Genomic DNA, 20,800 nt, shown 5'->3' with positions numbered 1-20,800 from the left:
AAAACAACAAATGTCACGTTAAATGCTAATGATATTAAACTTGATTCTGATTCGAAATTCAATTCCTACCAGTGTCTGTATTTTTTAGATGATGTCTGTTGGAAAAAAAGATCACTAGGAAATGTGAACAAATCGACAGCGAGAGGGAGAGAACCCCGTGAAGTCAGAAAGACAAAAAGAAAGCTGGGAGTGAAGGCGGGGAAGGGGGTGAGAAAAAATTAACTTGAAAAACAGAGACGAAAACGCGACAGCAAGTCGCGGACGGAAAGACGGGTAGGCAGCGACAGAACATGTAAGAGCGGGTAATTCGAAGAGGGAAACAGAGCAGACAAAATGGGCGAGACAGAGATGAAATTGTCCTGGGACCTACAAGGCGTTCAGGCTGACTGCGTGACGTCAGTCATTTCCACCAGCCTGTGGAAAAGTTTGTCTCTCCGACCTCCACTTTCAAACCTCGGGCTTTTAAACACTCTAAGGGTCTGTAACACGATATAAATAACTTAGTTCTCGACCGCAGTGCGTATCAAATGGACAGGACAGATGCCTTGGTGTGATATGCGCAGTGTATTAATGTCCATTGATTACATATCACTATACTGCTCATTTGTTAAAGTATATTTGTAAATATTATACAATTCGCAAGGAAGGGTTAAATGCACCCGTTTCGGTCTTTGAAAAGTATCTTAACTCCTCTGTTTAGGGAGAGAAATAATGTCCTGAACGCGGCAGTTTTTCTCCCTCGGTCGGACAATGGTAGGGATGACATTAAATCTGAAGTTAGTAATGATTGTTTTCAAGTCTTGGGATATTTATCATCTCTTTTTAGTTCATTTATTATTATCTGTTGAATAGGCTCAGTGGGTATATTTTTGAAATAATTTGGAAGGTTTGCGTGTAACCAAATCTGCAGATGGCCAGACCTCCAAGGTGCGCCATCAATGTACAAAGCCCACAGGAAATGGTGTGGCGTGCTAGCGTAACGCTTTAGATAAACTAAGTGCTTAGAACTTAATCGTTGATTAAAATAATGCTAGATGGTTCTTTTGATGCCCTGAATGCTTTCACGAGCAAATAACGACTTCATTGAGTCTGGAACAGTTCACTGTGCACTTTTATCAATAACGTGTTTGGTCAGGGCATGAAGGGGTACGGGCAGAAGCCAGTTGTCTGGATCAGTCATAATGACATGGCGGAGCAGACTCGATGGGCCAAATGGCCCAACTCTTCTCCAATGTCTTATGGTCTTATGGTGTTCAAATACGAGAAATTCTGCAGGTGCTGGAAGTCCAGAGCAACACACACACAATGCTGACCGAACTCAGCAGGTCAGGCAGCATCTTTGGAGATGAATAAACAGTTGACGTTTCGGGTTGAGACTCTTCATCAGGACTAAATGAATGTGTTTCCTGCCCGAAAACACCAAAAGGCGTCAGTCTGTCAATAACACCCTTTTATTAATAACATATGTATTAAATTAGAGGAAGAGGAAGAAAGGCTACTGGCGGACCTGACTACAGTACAAGATTCATGAGGAAAGTGTTTTTGAAAGAGAACAGTTTCAGCAGAGTTACTCAGTGTTTAACAAAACGAACAGAGCAGTTTCAAAATTGGGCGACGTTTAAAGTCTAAAACGGGGTTGGTTTCCATCGCAAAGACGAGGAAAGCAACTTTGAGGACACATGTCTGGTGTCTGGCGGGGGAGTGTGTGACCCTGTGCCTCTGCCGACGCGTCCGTGTTGTGTCAGCCGCGGGGTTTGTCTGCACGTGTCCGTGTCTGTTAGCCGGACGTGCTCGCGTGTCTTGCCAACTAGTTTTTGTTTTAACTTGCCTGTATCCGCGCAAAGCCTGTTTTCAAAAATGGAATTTTAACTATTTCTACAAGTCAGAATAGAAATATGCAAATTGAAAGATAAATTGGCCGATGCATCTGGAAATGTTATCTAATTAGGGCGTAAGAGATTTAATCTTTACAGCAAGCAGGTCAAATAATTACCGTTAATTTTACGCCCAAATTAACTTCCATTGATTTGTATTCTCTTAAATGTAGTTTGGCAGGAAAACATAATCCTTACCAATAGATTTTAGTTTATGTGTGAACACGGCGGACCTCCGAGTGAATTATTGCAACCCTTCCCATACAAATAACAAGATCACATCGTGTATGCGTTATTAGGCCATGTAATTGAATGTTCCATCGTTTGCATATCAAACTATTAAAATAATGTGTTTTTCTTTTCTTCCAACACGTAATGTTTAAGCCTCCGCGTCTATTTTGTGACTCTGATAATTAGGATCTATTTAGAGTAAATGTTCTCTTCATTTCGATGAGTTTTTCCCAGAATTTTTGCATTTCCAGCCCGTTACGGTATAGCCTGTGACGTACATTTACTGGAATCGATTATTTTGCACATATTTATTGTCGCTCCTGATCTCGCTTAGCGGGAGAAAATTAAGCAATTAAAGGTATTTTCTACGGAAACTTTATTCCCCCCATACCAAAGGCCGGTCATTTGTAAGTACAGACGGCAAATGACAGGAAGCAATATCGTTATACTCAGATTTTAAAAAGAGCGAATATTTTGTTTTAAACGCTGATGTAGTTTCCAGAACGCCATTCATTGCGCCTTCTCTGCAAACAATGTACTGTATTATCCATATAATGGTATCTAGGCAATGAAACTCTCATATCTGTAAACAGCACAAGTTACAGTAACCAACTACTGGATGATGCACAATATATCATTACATGATTGTTATCTATCAGTGTTAAATGGGGCAATTTCGCTCTCATTTCTGTCTCTCCAATCCATTATCCCCAATTACTTATCTGAAAATTATACATGAAATATACTTGCAAATCCTGGTAGATAGGTAGATAGATAGATTGATAAACTGAAAGACAGACAGACAGATAGATAGATAGATAAATAGATGTCAACAAATACACACTCAAAAACTTCTATAGTTGTACCATGGAGAGCATTCTGACAGGCTGCATCACTGTCTGGTGTGGAGGGGCTACTGCACAGGACTGAAAGAAGCTGCAGAAGGTTATAAATCTAGTCAGCTCCATCTTGGGTACTAGCCTACAAAGTACCCAGGACATCTTCAGGGAGCGGTGTCTCAGAAAGGCAGTGTCCATTATTAAGGACCCCCAGCACCCAGGGCATTCCCTTTTCTCACCATTACCATCCGGTAGGAGGTACAGAAGCCTGAAGGCACACACTCAGCGATTCAGGAAAAGCTTCTTCACCTCTGCCATCCGATTCCTAAATGGACATTGAATCTTTGGACACTACCTCACTTTTTAAAAAATCTACAGTATTTCTGTTTTTGCACGATTTTTAAAAAATCTATTCAATATACATAATTGATTTACTTGTTTATTTATTATTATTATTATTATTATTTTTCTCAGCTAGATTATGTATTGCATTGAACTGCTGCTGCTAAATTAACAAATTTCACGTCACACGCCCGTGATAATAAACTTGATTCTGATTTTGAAATAGATGGATGGATAGAATTATACCCTTTTCACCATCTTTCTCGAACACCTGTCATTTTAGCCTCTCTACTTCTTAACTACTCGGTACAAAAAGTCCCAACCGTTAATTCTTTATGAAGTCATGTAGCTTTAATTGGTACGCACCTTACAACCATCAGCTCTGCAGTTTGAATCATCCTTAAATTGAAGACCTCTACAGCGTGCTTTCAGATTTATGTTTTTTTTAAATTTCAGTTTTATGCCCGCTGAATGTTCTCCGACAGTTGTTACGTATTTTGTACAAGCTTTCACAGAGTTGCAAAGCAAAACTAATTGCATCTCCACTGCAAAATAAGAGTCCCGAGATTTATGGAGAAGTTTTTAGTTGTCAGAGTCTATATGTATGTGTTAAAGGCTGAACTCTCCCATCACGGAGTGAAAGTGACTGGTTACTTGATTGCTTGCTTTAATCTGAAGGCAAAACTGTAGTTGGAATTTTCTTTAGTAAGAGGTTGTTACTTGAGAAAACTCAACAATGAGGTTCTGATCAACAGCTCTATCCACCTACCAACCCAACGCGCACCACCCCTATTTTATGTCCTGTCAAAGTCACCTTATGTACAGACACTTCTGTGCCAAGCGTCACTTTATGGATATGCATTAATCATGTACAGAAGCTATCTTATGCATTTACTTATTGTGTTTCTTTATCTTATTGTGTGTTTTTGTGCTGCATCGGATCCAGAGTAACAATTGTTTCGTTCTCCTTTACTTGAAATGACATTAAACAATCTTGAATCTTGTCAGTATTAAAAGCACATATAACATTAAAAAAAACTTCGGAATGCAATCATTCAATAAGAACAGAGAAGGGAATCAGCCCGTAACACTTAAACATTATTTTAGCTGAACCCTCCCGTTTTTGATTGGCATTGTCAAAGGCGGGGCATCACTCACAACAAAGGAATATTTTTCAAAAAAATTGCTCAAGACATTGCGTCTGATTAATCACCGTACAAGGCATTCGTTCCACTGCTGAAGTCAGCCAGGTCTGTTTATTTTAGTGATTTACTGGGTTAATTCTACGCCCATTGGCATGGGGAGAGGCCGCCTTGCCGCCCCCACTCGCTGCCTTGAACTTTTATTTTGGCTGTGGCTCTCGCCCACTTTCCAAGAGCTTAAAAGTAGCCTTCAGATGTGCGAGGACACCCAAACATAGCTTCTATGTGAGCCTTGTTGTTTCGGTTCTGCTCTTCACTATAGCAACGCCGACCGTCTCGGCAAAAATGCACTTTCTCGGCACAATGGGACATCCTGCGGGAGCCCAGAAAGAGAAGCTTCTGTTACATTTCTTCCTCAAATCCCTGCTCCATCCAGCACAGGGCAGAAACGCATCACACTTTCTTTTTCGATATTCAGAAAGTATGTGAGATGTATTTTCCAAACAGAGCTATATTGGGAAATAAGTCGCTGTATTGCAGACGAACTGCGAGCTGAAGTGGGTTCGATTTCAAATTCTAAGGGGAGGGGCATGGAGGGCAATGGTCCGGCTGCAGGACCATGGGATTCGGCAGAATAATACCTCGACATTGATTAGATGGACGAAGGGCCTGTTTCTGTGCTGTAGTGCTCTCTGACTCCATAACCCATGAATGGATAGAGAAAACACACACACACACACTCACACTCACACACACACACTCACACACTCACACACACACACACACACACACACACACTCACACACACACGCACACACACTCACACACACACACTGACACACACACACTCACTCACACACACGAACACACACACATACACACACACTCACACACACTCACACACTCACACACACACACACTCACACACACACTCAGACACGCACACTCACACACTCACACACACACACTCACACACACACGAACACACTCACACACACACACGCACGAACATACACACGAACACACACACGCGCACGCACACACATGCACACACACACACTCACACACACACACGAACACACACACACGAACACACTCACACACACACATGCACGAACACACACACACGAACACACGCGCACGCACACATGTACACACACACACTCACACACACATATATAGGGCTGAGAGGAAAATTGGATCAGCCATGATGAAATTGCAGAATGGACTCGATGGGCCAAATGGCCTAATTCTGCTCCTATCACTTATGGTCTTATGGTCATTCATATTTGATAAGCTTCAATTAGGTCACCCATCATTATTCTGAATTCTAGTGATTGCAGACCCAGAACCATCAGATGTTTTTCATATGGATTATGGATTCCAGGCCATTCATTCTTGGGATCATCTTTGAGAACCTCTTTTGAACCTTTTCCAGCTTCAGCACATCCTTTCTAAGATAAGGGACTCCACCCTGCTCACAATACTCCAGGTGAGGCCTCATCAGTGCTTTATAAAGTTTCAAAATGGCATTTTTGCTTTTATATTTTAATCCTCTTGAAATGAATGCTAACATCACATCCACCTTCCTCACCACAGACTCATCCTGCAAATTTACCTTCAAGGAATCCTTCACAAGGATTCCCAAGTCCTTTTGTACCTCAGTATTTTTTGTATTTTCTCTCCATTTAGAAAATAGTCCTCTTTCATTTCCTCTACCACAATGCATGACCATACACTTCCCAACACTGCATTTCATCTGCCACTTCTTTGTCCATTCTCCTAATCTGTCTGAGTCCTTCTTTAGCCTCTCTACTTCCTCAAAACTACCTGCCCCTCCAATTATCTTCATATCATCTGCAAGCATTTCAACAAAGCTATCAACTCCATCACCCAAATCATTGACATATAATGCAAAAGGAATTGGTCCCCTTTGGAACACCACTAGTCACCGGCAGCCAGCCAGAAAAGGTTCCCTTTTTTCCTACAATTTGCCTCCTGCCAATCAGCCACAGCTTTATCCATGCGTGAAGCTTCCCAGTGATACCATGAGCTCATAGCTTGTTAAGCAGCTTCTCGTGTGGCACCTTGTCAGACTTCCACGACCTGTATCAACACATTGGAGACTTGCACTCCATCAGGTGATGCCATCTCCAGGCCACCCATACTGGAATGGCTGTAGACAAGGTACCAGATGAAGACTGATCCAACCCCAGTGCTCAAACGGACAGAATTCTGTCTACTCCTCCTTCGCCACACTTACATAGAAACACAGAAAAACTACAGCACAATACAGGCCCTTCAGCCCACAATGCTGTGAACATGTCCATGTTTTTTTTCTATAGCAAGTACATGAATATCCGAACATGTACTTGCTATAGAAAATACCTAGGATTACCCTAGCCCTCTATTTAAGCTCGATGTACCTATCCCAGAGTTTCTTAACAGACCCTATCGTATCTGCCTCCACCAGCATTGCCCGCAGCCCATTCCACGCACTCACCACTCTCTGAGTAAAAAAACTTACCCCTGACATCTCCTCTGTACCAACTTCCAAGCACCTTAAAACTATGCCCTCTCGTGTTAGCCATTACAGCCCTGGGAAAAAGCCTCTGATTCTAAAATGCCTCTCATTATCTTCTACACCTCTATCAGGTCACTCCTCATCCTCCGTTGCTCCAAGGAGAAAAGGTTGAGTTCACTCAACCTATTCTCATAAGGCACGCTCCCCAATCCAGGAAACATCCTTGTAAATCTCTTCTGCACTCTTTCTATGGTTTCCACGTCCTTCCTGTAGTGAGGCAACCAAAACTGAGTGCAGTACTCCAAGTGGGGTCTGACCAGGGTCCTATGTAGCTGTAATATTACCTCTCAGTTCTTGAACTCAATCCCACGATTGATGAAGGCCAATGCACCGTATGCCTTCTTAACCGCAGAGTCAACCTGTGCAGCAGCTTTGAGTGTCCTATGGACTCAGAGTCCAAGATCCCTCTGATCCTCCACACTGACAAGAGTCTTACCTGTAATACGATACTCTATCATCATATTTGAACTACCAAAATTAACTACCTCACGCTTATCTGGGTTGAACTCCATCTGCCACTTCTCAGCCCAGTTTTGCATCCTATCAATATCCCACTGTAACCTCTGACAGCCATCCACACTATCCACAACCTTTGTGTCATCAGCAAATTTACTAATCCATCCCTCCTCTTCTTCATCCAGGTCATTTATAAAAATCACAAAGGGATCCCAGAACAGACCCCTGAGACACACCATTGGTCACCGACCTCCATGCAGGATATGACCCATCTACAACCCCTCTTTGCCTTCTGTGGGCAAGCCAATTCTGGATCTGCAAATCAAGGTCCCCTTGGATCCCATGCCTCCTCACTTTCTCACAAAAAAATTTGAAGAAATGAGAAAGGATCTAAAAAGCGTGGATTGGGACAGGTTGTTCTCTGGCAAAGATGTGATTGGTAGGTGGGAAGCCTTCAAAGGGGAAATTTTGAGAGTGCAGAGTTTGTATGTTCCTGTCAGGATTAAAGGCAAATTGAATAGGAATAAGGAACCTTGGTTCTCAAGGGATATTGCAACTCTGATAAAGAAGAAGAGGGAGTTGTATGAAATGTATAGGAAACAGGGGGTAAATCAGGTGCTTGAGGAGTATAAGAAGTGCAAGAAAATACTTAAGAAAGAAATCCGGAGGGCTAAAAGAAGACATGAGGTTGCCTTGGCAGTCAAAGTGAAGGATAATCCTAAGAGCTTTTACAAGTATATTAAGAGCAAAAGGATTGTAAGGGATAAAATTGGTCCTCTTGAAGATCAGAGTGGTCGGCTTTGTGCGGAACCAAAGGAAATGGGGGAGATCTTAAATAGGTTTTTTGCGTCTGTATTTACTAAGGAAGCTGGCATGAAATCTATGGAATTGAGGGAATCAAGTAGTGAGACCATAGAAACTGTACAGATTGAAAAGGAGGAGGTGCTTGCTGTCTTGAAGAAAATTAAAGTGGATAAATCCCCAGGACCTGACAGAGTGTTCCTTCGGACCTTGAAGGAGACCAGTGTTGAAATTGCGGGGGCCCTGGCAGAAATATTTAAAATGTCGCTGTCTACGGATGAGGTGCCAGAGGATTGGAGAGTGGCTCATGTTGTTCCGTTGTTTAAAAAAGGATCGAAAAGTAATCCGGGAAATTATAGGCCGGTGAGTTTAACGTCAGTAGTAGGTAAGTTATTGGAGGGAGTACTAAGAGACAGAATCTACAAGCATTTGGATAGACAGAGGCTTATTAGGGAGAGACAACATGGCTCTGTGCGTGGTAGGTCATGTTTGACCAATCTGTTGGAGTTTTTCGAGGAGGTTACCAGGAAAGTGGATGAAGGGAAGGCAGTGGATATTGTCTACATGGGCTTCAGTAAGGCCTTTGACAAGGTCCCGCATGGGAGGTTAGTTAGGAAAATTCAGTCGCTAGGTATACATGGAGAGGTGGTAAATTGGATTAGACATTGGCTCGATGGAAGAAGCCGGAGAGTGGTGGTAGAGAATTGCTTGTCTGAGTGGAGGCCTGTGACTAGTGGTGTGCCACAGGGATCAGTGCTGGGTCCATTGTTATTTGTCATCTATATCAGTGATCTGGATGATAATGTGGTAAATTGGATCAGCAAGTTTGCTGATGATACAAAGATTGGGGTGTAGTAGAAAGTGAGGAAGGTTTTCAGAGCCTGCAGAGGGACTTGGACCAGCTGGAAAAATGGGCTGAAAAATGGCAGATGGAGTTTAATACTGACAAGTGTGAGGTATTGCACGTTGGAAGGACAAACCAACGTACAACATACAGGGATAATGGTAAGGCACTGAGGAGTGCAGTGGAACAGAGGGATCTGGGAATACAGATACAAAATTCCCTAAAAGTGGCGTCACAGGTAGATAGGGTCCTAAAGAGAGCTTTTGGTACATTGGCCTTTATTAATCGAAGTATTGAGTATAAGAGCTGGAATGTTATGATGAGGTTGTATAAAGCATTGGTGAGGCCGAATCTGGAGTATTGTGTTCAGTTTTGGTCACCAAATTACAGGAAGGATATAAATAAGGTTGAAAGAGTGCAGAGAAGGTTTACAAGGATGTTGCCAGGACTTGAGAAACTCAGTCACCGAGAAAGATTGAATAGGTTAGGGCTTTATTCCCTGGAGCGTAGAAGAATGAGGGGAGATTTGATAGAGGTATATAAAATTATGATGGGTATAGATAGAGTGAATGCAAGCAGGCTTTTTCCACTGAGGCAAGGGGAGAAAAAAACCAGAGGACATGGGTTAAGGGTGAGGGGGGAAAAGTTTAAAGGGAACATTAGGGGGGGCTTCTTCACACAGAGAGTGGTGGGAGTATGGAATGAACTGCCAGATGAGGTGGTAAATGCGGGTTCTTTTTTAACATTTAAGAATAAATTGGACAGATACATGGATGGGAGGTGTATGGAGGGATATGGTCCGTGTGCAGGTCAGTGGGACTAGGCAGAAAATGGTTCGGCACAGCCAAGAAGGGCCAAAGGGCCTCAAGAATGCCTTATACAACCTCTTCATAACATTCCAGCTCTTATACTCAATACTTCGATTAATAAAGGCCAATATACCAAAAGCTCTCTTTAGGACCCTATCTACCTGTGATGACACTTTTAGGGAATTTCGTATCTGTATTCCCAGATCCCTCTGTTCCACTGCACTCCTCAGTGCCTTACCATTAACCCTGTATGTTCTACGTTGGTTTGTCCTTCCAACGTGCAATACCTCACACTTGTCAGTATTAAACTCCATCTGCCATTTTTCACCCATTTCTCCAGCTGGTCCAAGTCCCTCTGCAGGCTCTGAAAACCTTCCTCACTGTCTACTACACCTCCAATCTTTGTATCATCAGCAAACTTGCTGATCCAATTTACCACATTATCATCCAGATCACTGATATAGATGACAAATAACAATGGACCCAGCACTGATCCCTGTGGCACACCACTAGTCACAGGCCTCCACTCAGAGAAGCAATTCTCTACCACCACTCTCTGGCTTCTTCCATCGAGCCAATGTCTAATCCAATTTACCACCTCTCCATGTATACCTAGCGACTGAATTTTCCTAACTAACCTCCCATGCAGGACCTTGTCAAAGGCCTTACTGAAGTCCATGTAGACAATATCCACTGCCTTCCCTTCATCCACTTTCCTGGTAACCTCCTCGAAAAACTCCAACAGATTGGTCAAACATGACCTACCACGCACAAAGCCATGTTGACTCTCCCAAATAAGCCTCTGTCTATCCAAATGCTTGTAGATTCTGTCTCTTAGTATTCCCTCCAATAACTTACCTACTACTGACGTTAAACTCACCGGCCTATAATTTCCCGGATTACTTTTCGATCCTTTTTTAAACAACGGAACAACATGAGCCGCTCTCCAATCCTCTGGCACTTCACCCGTAGACAGCGACATTTTAAATATTTCTGCCAGGGCCCCCGCAATTTCAACACTAGTCTCCTTCAAGGTCTGAGGGAACACTCTGTCAGGTCCCGGGGATTTATCCACTTTAATTTTCCTCAAGACAGCAAACACCTCCTCCTTTTCAACCTGTACAGTTTCCATGGTCTCACTACTTGATTCCCTCAATTCCATAGATTTCATGCCAGCTTCCTTAGTAAATACAGATGCAAAAAACCTATTTAAGATCTCCCCCATTTCCTTTGGTTCCACACAAAGCCGACCACTCTGATCTTCAAGAGGACCAATTTTATCCCTTACAATCCTTTTGCTCTTAATATACTTGTAAAAGCTCTTTGGATTATCCTTCACTTTGACTGCCAAGGCAACCTCATGTCTTCTTTTAGCCCTCCGGATTTCTTTCTTAAGTATTTTCTTGCACTTCTTATACTCCTCAAGCACCTAACTAATTCTCTTTCGTCTATCCTGCTTGTTATTTCTTCAAAGAATTCAACAGATTTGTCAGGCAAGATTTTCCCTTGAGTAAACCATGCTGACCACGGCCTATTTTATCATGTGCCTCCAAGTACTCCAAAACCATCTCCTTAACAATCAACTCCAACGTCTTCCCAACTACTGAGGTTAGACTAACTGGCTTATAGTTTCCTTTCTTGAAGAGCGATGTGGCATTTACAATTCTCCAGTCTCCTGGCGTCATTCCAGAAAGGTCATAACAAATGCCTCCACAATCTCTCCAGCCACCTCATTCAGAACATTGGGGTGTACACTATCTAGTCCAGGTGACTTACCTAACTTGAGACCTTACAGTTTCCCAAGAACATTCTCCCTAGTAATGGTAATTTCATAAACTTCATGACCCTGACAACTGGGTCTTCCACCATACCGCTAGTGTCTTCCAAATTACTTATTCAGTTCATTGCTATTCCCCCCCCCCACACACACATTCTCATTACCACCTCTACAGCATTATTTTCCCACTGTCCAATATCAACTCTCACTTCTCTTTTACACTTCATGCATCTGAAGAAACTTCTGTTATCTTCTTAAATATTATTGGCTAGCTTACTTTCACATTCCATATTTATCTTCTCAATGACCTTTTGAGTTGCCTTCTGTAGGTACTTGAAACTACCCAGTCCTTCATCTACCCAATAATTTTGGTCTATTGTATGCCCTCTCTTTAGTTTTTATGTTGTCTGTGACCTCCCTTGTTAGCCATGCTTGTGTCATCTTGCATTTAGAATACTTCTGCCTCTGGGATGTATATATCCTGTGCCTTCCAATTGCTTCTAGATATTCTCGCCATTGCTGCTCTGCCATCGTCCCTGTCCCTGTACTCTACTGTAATTTGGGACACCTGAATGGTACGCCTCTTTCACCTCAGATGGTTGAGGAAGTTTGGAATGGGCCCCCAAATCCTGAGAACTTTCTATAGGGGCACAACAGAGAGCCATCCTGACTGGCTGCATCACTGCCTGGTATGGGAACTGTAGCTCCCTCAATCACAGGATTCTGCAGAGAGTAGTGTGGACAGCCCAGCGCATCTGTAGATGTGAACTTCCCATGATTCAGGACATTTACAAAGACAGGTGTGAGAAAAGGGCTCGAAGGATCATTGGGGACTCGAGTCTCCCCAATCACAATCTATTCCAGCTACTACCATCTGGGATGTGGTACCACAGCATAAATCCAGGACCAACAGGCTCCAGGACAGCTTCTTCCACCAAACCATCAGACTGATTAACGCACACTGATTTGAGTGTGTTTCTGTGTTAGATTGACTGTTCTATTTATTATAAATTACAATGATTGCACATTGCCCATTTAGTCGGAGATGTAACGTAAAGATTTTTACTCCTTGTGTATGTGAAGGATGTAAGAAATAAAGTCAATTCAAATCATTCATTCATGCTGCCTCCCAGGTGCCAGGGTCAGGGATATCTCGGATCATGTCCACAACTGTTGGAGAGGGCGTGAGAGCAGCCAAATGTCTTGGTACATATTTGTACTAATAACAGAGGAAGGAAAAGCAAGGAGGTCCTGAAAGGAGAATTTAGAGAACTACGTAGAAAACTGAGCAGTATGACCGCCAAGGTAGTAATTTCTGGATGGCTGCCTGTGCCACACACCAGTGAGGGTAGAAACAGGATGATTTGGCAGATTAATGCATGGCTGAGAAGCTGGTACAGGTTCTTCGATACTTGGGATCTCTTCAGGGGGAGGTATGACCTGTACAAAAGGGAATGGTTGCACCTGAATCTAAGAGGGACCAATATTCTCACAGGCACGTTGTTAGAGCTGTTGAGGAGAGTTTGAACTAATTTAGCAGGGGGTGGAAATTGGAGAAAAGGAACTCAGGACAGGATGGTTGGTAAAAAAAAGCTAAGATAGCGTGCTGTCAGACTGTCAGGAAGGGCTGGGAGATGATAGGACAAAATGGTAGCCAGCACAGTGTGTACCAGTGCATTAGGGATGCAGAAACAAAACGGGTAGTGAATAAGGTACTCAAAGCATTATATCTCAATGCATGAAGTATGAGAAATAAGGTGGATGATCTTGTTGCACTATTACAGATTGTCAGGTATCATGTTGTGGCCATCACTGAATCCTGCTTGTAGTTGGGAGCTGAATGTCCAAGGTTATACGTTGTATTGGAGGGATAAAACGGTAGGCAGAAGGGGTAGTGTGCCTCTGCTGGTAAAGAATGGCATGAAGTCATTAGAAAGATGTGACATAAGATCAGAAAATATTGATTCCTTGTGGGTTGAGTTGAAAAACTGCAAGGGTAAAAGAACCTGATAGCAGTTGTATACAGGCCTCCTAACAGTAGCTGGGATGTGGACCACAGATTACAACAGGAAAAGGCATGTCAAAAGGACAATGTTATGATAGCAGTGGGAGATTTCAACATGCAGGTCGACTGGTAAAATTAGGTTGGTCATGGATCTCAAGAGAGTGAGTTTGTTAAATGCCTATGAGATGGCTTTATAGAGCAGTTTGTCATTGAGCCTACTAGGTGATCAACTATTGGATTGGATGTTATATAATGATCTAGAGGTGACTAGGGAGCTTCAGGTAAAAGAATACTTCAGAGGCAGTGATCGCAATATGATTGAGTTCAACCTGAAATTTGATAGGGAGAAAGTAAAGTCTGACATACCAGTGGAGTAAAGGAAATTCCAGTGGTATGAGACAGGTGTTGGCCAGAGTAAATTGGAAGAAGCTGCTGGCAGGGATGACAGCAGAGCAGCAATGGCGTGAGTTTCTAGAAAAAATGAGGAAGGTGCAGGATAAATGTATTCCAAAAATGAAAAAATACTCAAATTGCAAAGTAGTACAACTGTGGCTGACAAGGGAAGTCAAAGCCTACGTAAAAGCAAAAGAGAGAGCATACAACAAAGCAAAAATTAGCGGGAAGACAGTGTGCCAGATGTTGAAGGGTGTGAGGGAGGAGAAGTGAGTGCAGTTACTATTACAAAGGAGAAGGTGTATAAAGCCAGAAGACCTAAGGGTACATAGGTCACCTAGTCCAGATGAACTTCTCCCAAGGGTTCTGAAAGAGGTAGAGATTGTGGAGGTATTTGTAATGATCTTTCAAAAATCATTGGACTCTGGCATGGTGCCAGAGGACTGGGAAATTGCAAGTGTCACTCCACTCTTTAAGAAAGGAGGAAGGCAGCAGAAAGTAAATTATAGATATGTTAGCCTAACCTCAGTGGTTGGGAAGATGTTGGAGTCAATTGCTTAGCGTGAGGTGATGTAGTACTTGGTGATACAGGACAAGATAGTACAAAGTCAACATGGTTTCCTTCAGAGAAAATCCTGCTTGATGAACCTGTTGGAATTCTTTGAGTAGATTATACATAGGATAGGCAAAAGGGATGCAGCTGATGTTGTTTATTTGGACTTTCAGAAGGCCTTTGACAAGGTGCCACACATGAGGTTGCTCACCAAGCTAAGGGCCCATGGTATTACAGGAAAGTTACTGGCATAGTTAGAGCATTGACTGATTGGTTGGACGCCACCAGTGGATCCTTTTCTGGTTGGCTGCCAGTGACTTGTGGTTTCTTCAGGGTTTGGTGATGGAACTACCTCTTTTTATGCTGTATATCAATAATTTAGATGATGGAATAGATGGCTTTGTTGCCAAGTTTGCAGATGATACAAAGATTGCTGGAGGGGCAGGTAGTGTTGAGGAAACAGGTAGGCTGCAGAAGGACTTAGGCAGATTAGCAGAATGGGCAAGAAAGTGGCAAATGAAACACAATGTTGGAAAATGCCTGGTCATGCACTTTGGTAGTAGAAATAAATGTGCATTCTATTTTCTAAACAGGGAGAAAATCCAAAAATATGAAATGTAAAGAGACTTGGGAGTCCTTGTGCAGAACTCCCTAAAGGTTAACTTGCAGGTGGAGTTGGTGATGAGGAAGGTAAACGCAGTTTTAACATTCATTTCAAGAGGTCTAGAATATAAGAGCAGGAATGTGATGCTGAGGCCTCACCTTGAGTATCTTGAACAGTTTTGGGCTTTTCATTGAAGAAAAGATGTACTGGCACTGGAGAGGGCTCAGGGGAGGTACACAAAGATGATTCTGAGAATAAAAGGGTTATCATACGAGGAACATTTGATAGCTCTGGATCTGTACTCACTGGAATTTAGAAGGATGTGGGTGGATCTTAATGAAACCTTTCAAAGTGTTGATAAGCCTGATCAGGGTAGAAGCAGAAAGGATGTTTCCCATAGTGGGTGAGTCTACAGCCTCAGGATTGAGGGATGTCCATTTAAAACAGAGATGCAGAGAAATTTCTTTAGCCAGAGGATGGTGGATTTATGGAATTTATTACCACAGGCATCTGTGAAGGACAGGTTGTTGGGTATATTTAAGGCAGAGCTTGATAGATTCTTGATTGGACATGGCATCATATGAGGAGAAGACCGGGAACTGGGGCTGAGGAGGAGAAAAAAAAAGCATCAGCCACGATTGAGTGATGAAGCAGATTCAATGGGCCAAATGGCCTAATTCTGCTCATATGTTTTATGATCTTATGGTGATACTGACGTATTTGACTTTTGGCTTCTCTTTCTCAAAATTCAGGGTGAATTCAATCATATTATGTTCATTTGTCCCTAAGCATTCCTTTCTCTTAAGCTCTCTATTCTATTCTGGTTCATTGCAAAACACCCAGTGCAGAATAGCTGATTCCCTAATGGGCTCAACCACAAGCTTCTCTTAAAAGGCATCTCATAGGCATTTTTGAAATTTCCCCTCATGTAATCTACCACCAGCCTGATTTTCCCAATCTACTAAGACTATTGAAATCCCGCATGACTCTTGTAACATTGGCCTTTTGACATCCTATCTCCTGTTGTAATTTATAGGTTACATCTTTATTACTATTTGGTGATCTGCCTTTAACTCCCACCAGGGTCTTTTTACCCTTGCAGTTCCTTAGCTCTATCAACAATGATTCTACACTTTTCACCCTATGTCACCTCTTCCTAATGATTTGATTTCATTTTTATCCCAATAGAGCAACACCACCCTCTCTGCTTTCCTGTATATCCTTTTGATACAAGGTGTATCCTTGGACATTAAACTCCCAGCTATAATCTTTTAGCCATGATGCAGTGATGTCTACAACATCATACATGCCAATCTGCAACTGTGCTACAAGTTCATCAACCTTTATTCTGTATACTGTGTGCATTCAAATATAACATCTTCAGTCTTATGTCCATTTTTATATTGGAACTCATACCGTTGACTGCAATTTTTCCCTATTATCAGCCACTCCTCAATAGGATTTTCACTACACATTGCCTCTGTTTGGAAACGAACTACCCCATCTTCAGGATTATCACTCTGGCTTTCAACCCCCTGTCAAATTCATTTAAACTCACGTGAACATTTCTAGCCAACCTGCCTGCAAGGATATTGGACTCCCTCGGGTTCAGGTGTAACCCGTCCCTTTTGTACATGTCATACCTTTCCAACAATCCATAACTCTGAACCTCTGTCCCTTGCACCAGTTCCTCAGCCACACATTCACCTGCCAAATCATTCTATACACCGCACGCTGTCAGAGCAGTGCTGCCAGGATAATCAAGGACATGACCCACCCAGGCAACACACTTTTCGTCCCTCTTCCCTCCAGGAGAAGGCTCAGGAGCTTGAAGATTCACACGGCCAGATTTGGAAACAGCTCCTTTCCAACTGTGATAAGACTGCTGAACGGATCCTGACCTGGATCTGGGCCGCACCCTCCAAATATCCAGACCTGCCTCTCAGTTTTTATGCACTACCTTACTTTCCCTTCTCTATTTTCTATTTATGATTTATAATTTAAATTATTAAAATTTACTAATTTTTACTATTTTTAATATTTTAAGATTTAATATTTGTAATCCAGGGAGTGGGAAGCACAGAATCAAATATCGCTGTGATGATTGTACGTTTTAGTATCAATTGTTTGGCGACAATAAAGTATAAAGTATTTTTATCCTCACTGGCACATGGCACAGGCTGCAAACCAGAGATTACTACCCTGGAGATCATGTTTCTCAGCTTTTTACCTTAGAAAATAGGTGCAGGAGTAGAAACATAGAAAATAGGTGCAGGAGCAACCTTGCTACCTATAATCTCCCTTCAAGATCTCATCACTTTCTCTACCTAAGTCATTGGCACCAAGACTTCTGGCTGCTCATCCTCACCCTCGAGAATCCCATAGACTGAGAATCCCATGTACGATCCAAGACATCCCTGATCCTGACACCAGATGGCAACATACTATCTGGATGTCTCATACCATCCAGGTGTTCCAGTTGTGTTCGCAGAACCTCACCTCTGTTCCTCTGACTAAGGAATCTCCCATCAACACTGGATCCCTTTTACCCTCTCTGCTCTTCTGAGCCAGCGACTCGGTCTCAGTGGCTTCCCCCAGTAGGTCATCCCCCTCAAGAGTGTCTAAAGTTGTATACCTATTATTGAGGGGAATGGCCACAGCTGTACTCTGCACTGGCTCAGCATTTCTCTTCCTCCTCCTGGCACTCACCCAGTTACCTGTCTCCTCCAACCTACTGTTGACTACCTTGCGGTAGCTCCTGTCTATCACCTCCTCATTCTCTCATATGAGTCAAAGGTCATCAGTCTGTAGTTCCAGTCCTTAATACATTCTCTCAGGAGCTGCAACTCAGAGCACTTGATGCAGGTGTGTTTATCTGGGAGGCTGGAGGTGTTGCGGACTTCCCACATCTTACACCGCGTACAAAACACTGCACCTGGAGCCATTTTCACTAATCTACTATGCCTAACAGTGAGGAATGAACAATTAAGGACAAGGAAAGAGTAACTTACAAAACAATGTAACTTACCAAACCTGATCTCGGCTAAGCCTCATGAGTGAAAGCTACTCCAAACACAAGCATGTTAAAGAAACAGCTGATGAACTTTTCAAGTCCTTTGCTTCAGTCTTTACTGTGGAAGACACTATCTCTTGGGCATTCAACAAACACACTCTCTTGAGATCCAGTACCAACCTGATCTTCCTAATTGACCTGCATGTTAAAATCTTCCCTGACTATCATAACATTGCCCTTCTGTTGTAATCTGTGGTCGACATCCCAGCTACTATTGGGAGGCCTGTATATAACTGCCATCAAGGTCCTTTTAACTTTGCAGTTTCCTAACTCAACCCACCAAAATTCAACATCTTCCGATCCCATGTCACATCTTTCTAATGATTTGATGCCATTCTTTACCAGAAGACCCTCTGCCGACCTTCCTATCCCTCCAATAAGTGTAATCTTGCACATTTAGCTCCCAACTACAACAATCCTTCACCCACGATACAGTGATAGCCACAACATCACACCTGATGCTTCACATGAGGCTGCTTAACCAGATAAAATCCTATGGCATTGTAGGAAATATATTGGCACGGTTAGCGGAATGGCTGACAGGCAGCGGGCAGTGAGTGGGAATAAAGGTTTTTTTCCTGTTTGCCTGCCAGTGACTAGTGGTGTTCCTCAGGGGACAGTATTGGGACTGCTACTTTCCCATTGTTTGTCAATGATTTACATAGTGGAATTGATGGTTCAGTGGCAAAGTTTGTGGATGATATAAAGATAGTTGGAGGATTATGTAGTGCTGAGGAAGCCATGCGATTACAGCAGGACTTAGACAAGTAGGAAGAACATAGAAATTTACTATGGTGGCCCTTTGGCCCACAATGTTGTACTGACTATGCAACCTACTCTAGAAACTGTCTGGAATTAAAGACCCTATTGTATCCGCTTCCACCACCGCCACTGGCAGTGCATTCCACACACCCACCACTCTCTGTGTGAAAAACTTATTCCTGACATCACCTCGGTACCTAACTTGTACTTCAAGTGAGGTCTGACCAAGGTCTTATATAGCTGTAAATTTACCTCACGGCTCTTGAACTCAATCCCAGAGTTGATGACTGCCAACACACCTTATACCTTCTTAACAAAACTGTCAACCTGCATAGCAACTTTGAGTGTCCTATGGACACAGACCCCAAGATCTCTCAGATCCTCCTCACATGCAAGAGTCTTCTCATTAATATCATATTCTGTCTTCAGATTTGACCTACCAAAATGAACCACTTCACACTTATCTGGGTTGAAGTCCACTTGCCATTTCTCAGCCCAGTTTTGCATCCTATCAATGTCCCACTGTAACTTCTAACAACCCTCTAGACTATACACAACACCCCCAACCCTTGTGGCATCAAGACTAGGCAAAAAACTGGCAGATGGAATACGGTGTTAGGAAATGTATAATGATGCATTTTGGTAAAAGGAACAATAGTGTAGACTATTATCTAAATAGGAGAAAATTCAAACATCAGAGTTGCAAAGACACTTAGGAATCCTCATGCAAGGCTCCCAGAAGGTTAATTCACGGGTTGAATCTGTGGTAAAGAAGACAAATGCAACATTGGCATTTAGACCATAGATCAATACATGGAACTATGATGTTGTGGCCATTACAAAGACTTGGATGACTCAGGGGCAGTAATGACAGCTGAGTTTGCCAGGCTTTAGATGTTTCAAAAAGGGCAAGGAGGGAGACAAAAAAGATAAGAGAGTGACATGATAGTCAGGGATAGTAATCAGAAAAGGAGAAAGTCACGGAGGGATTGTCTACTGAGTTATTGTGGGTGGAGGTCAGAAACAGGAAGGGGGCAATAACTCTATTGGGTGTTTTTTATAGACCCCTGAGTATTAACAGGGACATTGAGGAGAAGATAAGAAGTCAAGTTCTGGAACAGTGCAATAATAATAGAGTTGTTGTGATGGGTGATTTTAACTTTCCTAATTTTGACTGGCATCTCCTTAGAGCAAAGGGTTTAGATAGGGTGGAGTTTATTAGGTATTTTCAGAAAGATTTATGTATTGAGGAATGGCTGTACTTGATAGGTATTGGGAAATGAACCTGGTCAGGTGTCAGATCTCTCAGTGGGAGAGTATTTTGGAGGTAGTGACCACAACTCTATCTCCTTTACCATAGCATTGGAGAGGGATAGGAACAGAAATTTCATGAAACATTTAAATAGGGTATGGGGAAATATGATGCTACTAGTCATGAACTTGGGAGCAGATGTTCTCAGGAAAATGCATGGCAGAAATGTGGCAAATGTTCAGGGAATATTTGCATGGCATTCTGTATTGGTATGTTCTAGTGAGGCAGGGAAAGGATGGTAGGGTAAAAGAACCATTGTGTACAAAGGATGTAGAAAATCTAGTTAAGAAGAAAAGAAAAGCTTACGAAAGTTTCAAGAACCTAGATACTGTTAGAGCTGTAAAAAAAATTACAAGGATGCCAGAAAGGAGGTCAGAAATCAAATTAGGCGAGCTAGAA

This window comes from Mobula hypostoma, chromosome 2, assembly GCF_963921235.1.
Source record: "Mobula hypostoma chromosome 2, sMobHyp1.1, whole genome shotgun sequence".
NCBI classification, from domain to species: Eukaryota; Metazoa; Chordata; class Chondrichthyes; order Myliobatiformes; family Myliobatidae; genus Mobula; species Mobula hypostoma.
The sequence above is the reverse complement of the archived record's forward strand: the minus strand, read 5'-3'. Positions refer to the sequence as shown.